Source organism: Haemaphysalis longicornis, unplaced genomic scaffold (genome assembly GCF_048455015.1).
Source record: "Haemaphysalis longicornis isolate Haplotype H1 unplaced genomic scaffold, Haemaphysalis longicornis Haplotype H1 scaffold_4, whole genome shotgun sequence".
Lineage (NCBI taxonomy): Eukaryota > Metazoa > Arthropoda > Arachnida > Ixodida > Ixodidae > Haemaphysalis > Haemaphysalis longicornis.
In genome coordinates this window covers 75,821,739-75,828,156 of record NW_027526361.1, presented here as the reverse complement: position 1 = coordinate 75,828,156, position 6,418 = coordinate 75,821,739, and positions in this window count along the sequence as shown.

The following is a 6,418-nucleotide window of genomic DNA, read 5'->3' as shown; positions in this document are numbered from 1 at the left end:
CGCCGAATAATGTGGGCATATATCAGCCGTGCTGATTGATTATGGGGCTTAACGCACCAACGCCACACATTAGGCGCGTCGTATTGGAAGGCGCCTGAGTAATTTCGACCTCCTAGGGATCTTTAACGTACGCCGAAATCTCCAACACGCGGGCATTTTCGCTTTTCGCCTACATCAGAAAAGCCGCCGCCGCGGCCCAGAATAGAAACTGCGTCCTTGGGCTCAGCAGCACAACGCCTTAGCCACCGAACATCCGCGGCGGCTATATGAGCCGTGTCCCCAGTTTAGGTAGTCTGGAAGAACCCTGCCTCTACGTGGTTCGTGTGCAAGCATTGTTTCTCTTGGGCCGGGGGCCTCATCAAGTGAGAGACAGATAACATAATAGAGGCGATAGTTTTTCTTGGGATACTTAAACCAGAAAATTTTCGTCTGTCAAAAAGGAATATCATCTTTAAAATGTATCTGAGGCTTATAACACGCGCGGAGCTTCAACAACTGTCTAAACGATCGAACGCGAATTCATTACATCCACGCCATGGACTCTACAGCTAGATTAGGACGTAATCAAGATTGCGGTTTCGCTTTTTATGACAGTGCGCCAAAGTAGCTCCTAGAGGTTTTCTGCGTCAGCAGCAGTGCTTTGCGTTGTAAGGTTTTCCGTTTGCAAATACGTCACCCCAATAATAGTAGTTAGTGGGTGAACGCATTGTGGATAGAAAGAATACACTGAACAAGATGGTGACCCACGCATGGGGCTCCAGTAATTGTATTGGTTTATTCCCGTTAATGAGCAACCGACTGCCAGACTGACCTACCGGCCGACCGAACGGCCGATAAAGCGACCAACGAACTGACCGACCTACCGACAAATTGACCGCCCAAATGGTCAGTTTCCCTAGCTCAAAAGGGCCAATCTCCTGAACACCCCGTGCCGTTTGTGTTTTTTTTTTCGGGTTTCGAGGTCACCGTCCTTTCGCTATAGAACGTGTATGTCTCGGAATGCCCAGCACGAAGATAATATATTCAGCTATTCCCAAAGAAGATTGCGTGTGTGCCGCGCGGAGACGCCGGCTGTCTGCAGCCATCTCGCAAGATTGAAAAAAAGAACGAAAACCACAAATTTAAGGTAATCTAAGGGTGCAATGGAAGCATAAAACAAACAGATTGCCCCAAACTCACTACCATAACAATTCCTTCGCCATTGGTGGTGGCTGCGCCGAAGAAAGAAAATCCTGTAAGGAAAGATTGAAAAAGCGAAAAACAACAATTTTCTACAAAAGCGCTCGATAGGGATAAAACGTACGCGCGCCGCCGCGGCAACGGAAAACCATGGAAGAGGTTAGCCTTGGTTGGGAAAGGGATGGTTGTTCTTATCGAAGCGATGCGTCTGAGAGAGCAGGGTTCCGGCGAAACCCTTCGAAACCACAGGCAGACGTCGATGAAGAGGCGAAAGAAAACACCGGCAAAAAGGGAGGCAGGAGATAAAAGACGTCACCCCCTTCGATCGTCTCTAAAAAGCAAGGGATGAAAAGACGCAGCGTAAACAGCGTGAAAAGGGCAAGTCGTGCTACGCCAAAGAAGACCAGAACGGCTCATTTATCTCGGGGTTTTGCACTCACTCTGAGCAACCGATGAAATGTCCGGCCGGGGAGGGAAGGATGGAGCTTCGGGAGTACGCAAGAAGAGATGGCGAGGCGTTCTACGGCCGAACCAAAGCCTGCACTCTCGCAAAAAAAAAATAATAAAATACAGGAGGAAGAGAGCGCACTTTCTTGGTTTTTGGTCGATTCTTCCCAAAGGTGATTTCCAGACGTGATAAGAAAACAGTATTTTCCGTCGGTTTTCCAGTTTGTCTTCGTCCCCTCCTCTTCCCGCGATTCCCTGGCGTTTCCGCCTTCTGTCTCCCACTACAGCTCGTCCCATGGTCGTCTGTCCCTCCGCCGTCCTTGTTTTTTGTTTTTGGCTTCAAAGCGACTACTCGCACTGGAACCACGCTATCTGCACAGGCGGCGAAAGAGCCCGTCCGATTATTATTAGAGCCCTGGAAGGACCGGCTCGTTGGAAGCCCGTGTGCTCGAGGCTACAACAGCATCGGGAAGCGACGATACCGAGGGATAATGAGGAAGAGCGAGAGAATATTGCGACGGGAGATGGATGATTGCGGATGATCCCCAAACTGAAAGGAAGATTTCTATCACGTGGCCTATGGCATACCGACCCTTCAATGTGCTCGAGTCTTCCGATATGCAGGTGGTTAGCGAGCAGCTGGACATATAGAAAGACGAGACAAATGGAAACTCGCGTCCAGGAATGCACTTTCATGTATCTTCTCTAGCTGCAGAGAAATGACCGAAGAGCCGCTGAAGCTGCCCTTCTCGACCTTTTCTGCACACCATCGACAATCTCATCAGTCGGCGACTGTCTAGTCTGGAAAATACTTTCGGGATTTCTATCTGAGAAGGTTTCAGGAAACGAATCCTTCGCCGTCCCTTTATATCGCGATATGTTCGACAAATACGGAGAGATTACATGCCGATCGGGGAAGTTGCTTGCCTGTTATCTTTCTACGACAGTATATTTGTGTGTGGGCCTGGCCATCTGAAACACTGCCGCGAACTCATGCAGCGGGAAGAACGCACACCCACACGAAGCGAAACTTCGCTTTCTACTAATTCGGATGGGTTTCTAGGGCTAGCTTTTCTCCTGCGCATTTTCTTTTTGACACTGTGCGGTGATATAAAGGAAGTCATCTCAACCTATCCATACGGCGAAAGAAAGGATTAGCGTTGTTGGAGATCACCCAAGCGACTTTACCATAGATCACGAGCTAATCGTATCGAGCAGCCTATTTTCACGAATACGCTTCGCTCTACATGGAGACAGTCTGTGTGGCAATATGTTGAAAAAAAAAAGATTTTGCCGCTGTCAGTTCTTTTTTTCCAATGTGGGTTGCTTCAACGCCCAAACAGCTTCGGTCAGTCCCAAAAGAGGACGCAACTAAATGTGTATCCAAATTATCTGCTTATTTTTACCAGCGTTTCATTTTTTTGCGTGCTCAACAGGCTTGTCCCTTTCGGGAAATATTTGCGCACTCGATCGCTGTCCAGAGCAACAGAACAGAGAAAGAAACACATTTAGACAATACAAGACAAATTCAATTTCACCACGGATGTGGTGCCGTTGCCTTTGCCACGCAGCCGACGTTGCTAGGGAGACGCCAAATCGAACGCGGATCACCACCTGCCTCGGCCGATGTGCAGGCCGCACGTCGTCTCGATAGGTCCCGTTACTTCCCTCGTTCTTCTGCGCATTATTAATGAAGAGTGCATGAAGCCAGTACTGGGCTTCAAGACCGGAATAAACAAAATTGATGGCAACTAAATTTCCATACCGAAGGAAAACACAAGGAGAACCAGGCCGCCAATGCTGCGCCAATGCTCAAGCGAGCAGAAAGTGACCACTGATACGTGTATAGTGCAAAGCAGTGTTAGAGCGGTGTGCGAGGCGTGGGAGAGAAATTCTCTGTGGCGGACTTCTAAGCCGGAGTAAAGCGCGCGGTTCCAGCGTCAGCTTGATTGATTTGATTGATTGTAGGGTTTAACGCGCCGACGCAACGCAGGCCATGAGGCGCGCCGTAGTGAAGGGCTCCGGTTTAATTTTGACCACCTGGGGATCTTTAGCGTGCGCCGAAATCTCGTACACACGGGCGTTTTTGCTTTTCGCCTCGATCACAAAAGCGGCCGCCGCGGCTGGGAAGAGTCAGCTTCGCGCACTTGAGAGAGGAAAAATGATGCCCAGGCATATGTAAAGTTTCACTAATGGATCTGCGATTCATTTCTTCTTTTACATGTAAGCCTATTTATCTTGACTGTGAATATTCGTGCTTGGCGCATGTAAGCCCTTGATGAATCAGCGAAACGTGACATACAAAAATGAACCTGATTGTGTTTCAACATCTTGGCTTCCGTCAGCGGCAGTAGAGGAAGACGTTTCTCGACCTCGTCGTTCTGTGGATGACAGAAACCTCTCAATTAGGGTTTTAGAAATGACGAATGCCACGTGTACAAGAAACCCGTTGCTAGGGAACACCACAAGTGATTGGTGTGAGGCACTACAGGCGGGAGCGTAAAAGCGTGCGAGCACTGCTACTTGGGGCGACGGCCTTCAATTTATTGTTTATCATGTATGCCCAAACCTGCAACGGTGTTATTTATTGGCGGGTATTGTTTCCTTGGTTAGTTTTTAGGACGCGGAAGCACTAATGACTGCGGTGCGAGGTATGCGAGCAATACTGCCTCCCGAAACTTTCTCGTCTGAAGGAAAGCTTTTAACTTCCAGTCATATATTTTAAATGGGGGAGTTTCGGGCGCTCTTTACGATGAAACCTTCTGATGCTTTTACCATGTTCATGCTCTGCGCAGCCCCGTTCCTGACCGCCTGTGAATATTGTCGACGAAGAACGTTAAAGGGGCGTCAGACGTGCGCAGGCTGTAAAACGCTGGACATGGAATGAGTGACAGCAGGTAGTCGGTGGGGAGGACAGAAGGAATGCTTGAGTCGCGTCGGAAGTCATGTCCCGTAGCCATGTCGACGAGGACGTGGCGTGAGTGGTGTAGGCATCCACAGGCCAGCTTGAGGAAACACCTTTTCAAAGCGTGATTAGCTAGTGTTAAGCGAAGAACTCGCAAGTGAAGAAAATTAGCCGCGTATCTTTTTCTTTTGCTGCAAATGTCGACAAAAGACAATAGCCTTTATCGAGTTTCGCCAAGTAAATGCCTCCCTTCGCTTTCCCCCTCACCTCTCATGTTCCTCTTGTGTCGCACTCCTCCCAAGGTAAAGACGCCAAAGGTTTGCTTAAATCGTTTTAAATTTACCGCGTTCCACTGCTCCAGGCCGGCTGTCTCGATGCCAACGCTGCCGTACGGCGGAGACGCGCGGGAATCCAGGCGCCCTACTTCAACCTTGATAGAACCCCGTCGCCCTATTCCACGTGCGTTCTAAGCAGAACGAGAAAATTATTTAGTGGAACCTTTCGTAACTGTTGCCGTTTGATTTCTTAAACTGGCGCCAGAAGCTGTAGTAGCGCGGGCGACAGCAGTCGATGGTGGAGTGATGGTGGAGTGGGTGATACATGCTTGATTTTCGCAAAAATCAAGCATGTATGATTTTTTTATAAAGGAACACGGCAAATATCACTTCTGTATTCATTTTTTGCCTTATATTTGCGTAATGTCTTGTTCTTCTTCGACAATGTTGACAAGTACGAACATTACTCCTGGCTTAGACGGGTAGATTTAGCTGTAACTACATAAGACTATTGAGCAGACCTTGTTTTACTTTGGCCGGGTGGCTGAATCAAGTCACAGACAGGCAGACATACAGACAGACACATAGACAGACCAAAATTTCTGGGTTTAAGTAGCTCAAAAAGACTATCGTCTTTAAAAAAGGGCCCATCTACCCGCGAGGGGGACTCGAGTAAATGCTTCGCATAGGGGGTGGGTGTATTGCTTTAACGTTTAGTGTTTGGGGAGTTGGTGGTAGTGAATGCGTTGTATCAGCAGCTCCTTGACGTAGTTTGAATGAGTCAAGGATATAAGGCGCGTTCGTAGCCTCCTTTCATTCTGTGTCGGTTTTGTGGCGCAGTGGGAAGAGCACCATGTACCTCGCGTTCCGCCCACAGGTAGTGAATGCGTTGTATCAGCAGCTTCTTGACGTAGTTTGAATGAGTCAAGGATATAAGGCGCGTTCGTAGCCTTCCATTCTGTGTCGGCTTTGTGGCGCAGTGGGTAGAGCACCATGTACCTTGCGTTCCGCCCGCAGGGTCGTGGGATGAAAACCAGGCCCCGGTAAGTATTATTTTTTTATATAGTGTAGGGGGAGAGGTGCGGACCTGTTGTTGAGAGCGAGGAGGGTAGCGTGATGCGGGAGAGGAGGAGTGGGGGAGAGGGCGCGCCTGCGCGCTGAGCTGTTGCGGACGCACGGCGGACGCTACATGTGAGTTAAAGAAATGCTCTGCATTTAAAAGATCCCGCCGTGACCAGAAGGAAAAGAAGACTCAAAGATAGCGACATGATGGACGTTTATATCATCTACGCACCGAACGCTCGAGGTGAGAACAGGGCTTCAGGACCGGCGCTGGCTAGTCGGTGGGTGCCAGCGACATCGCGCAGGCAGAGAGGCCGTCCCGAAGAATTACAGAGTGGCCGTGTGGGAGTATGAGCGAAACGTTGCTCATCGGGCGCCAAGACCCGTGCCACGCCTCAGTGGTCGCCCATAACTGAAACCAATAGGACCTCTCCTCAGTCGTCTGGAGTGGTGTGGTAGGGCGACCAACAAGAAGGGCGGCGGCGTGTCCATGGAAGCTGCCTTCGAGACACAAATGGGAGCTCGCAACGCGCCACCCCATCGTGAACTA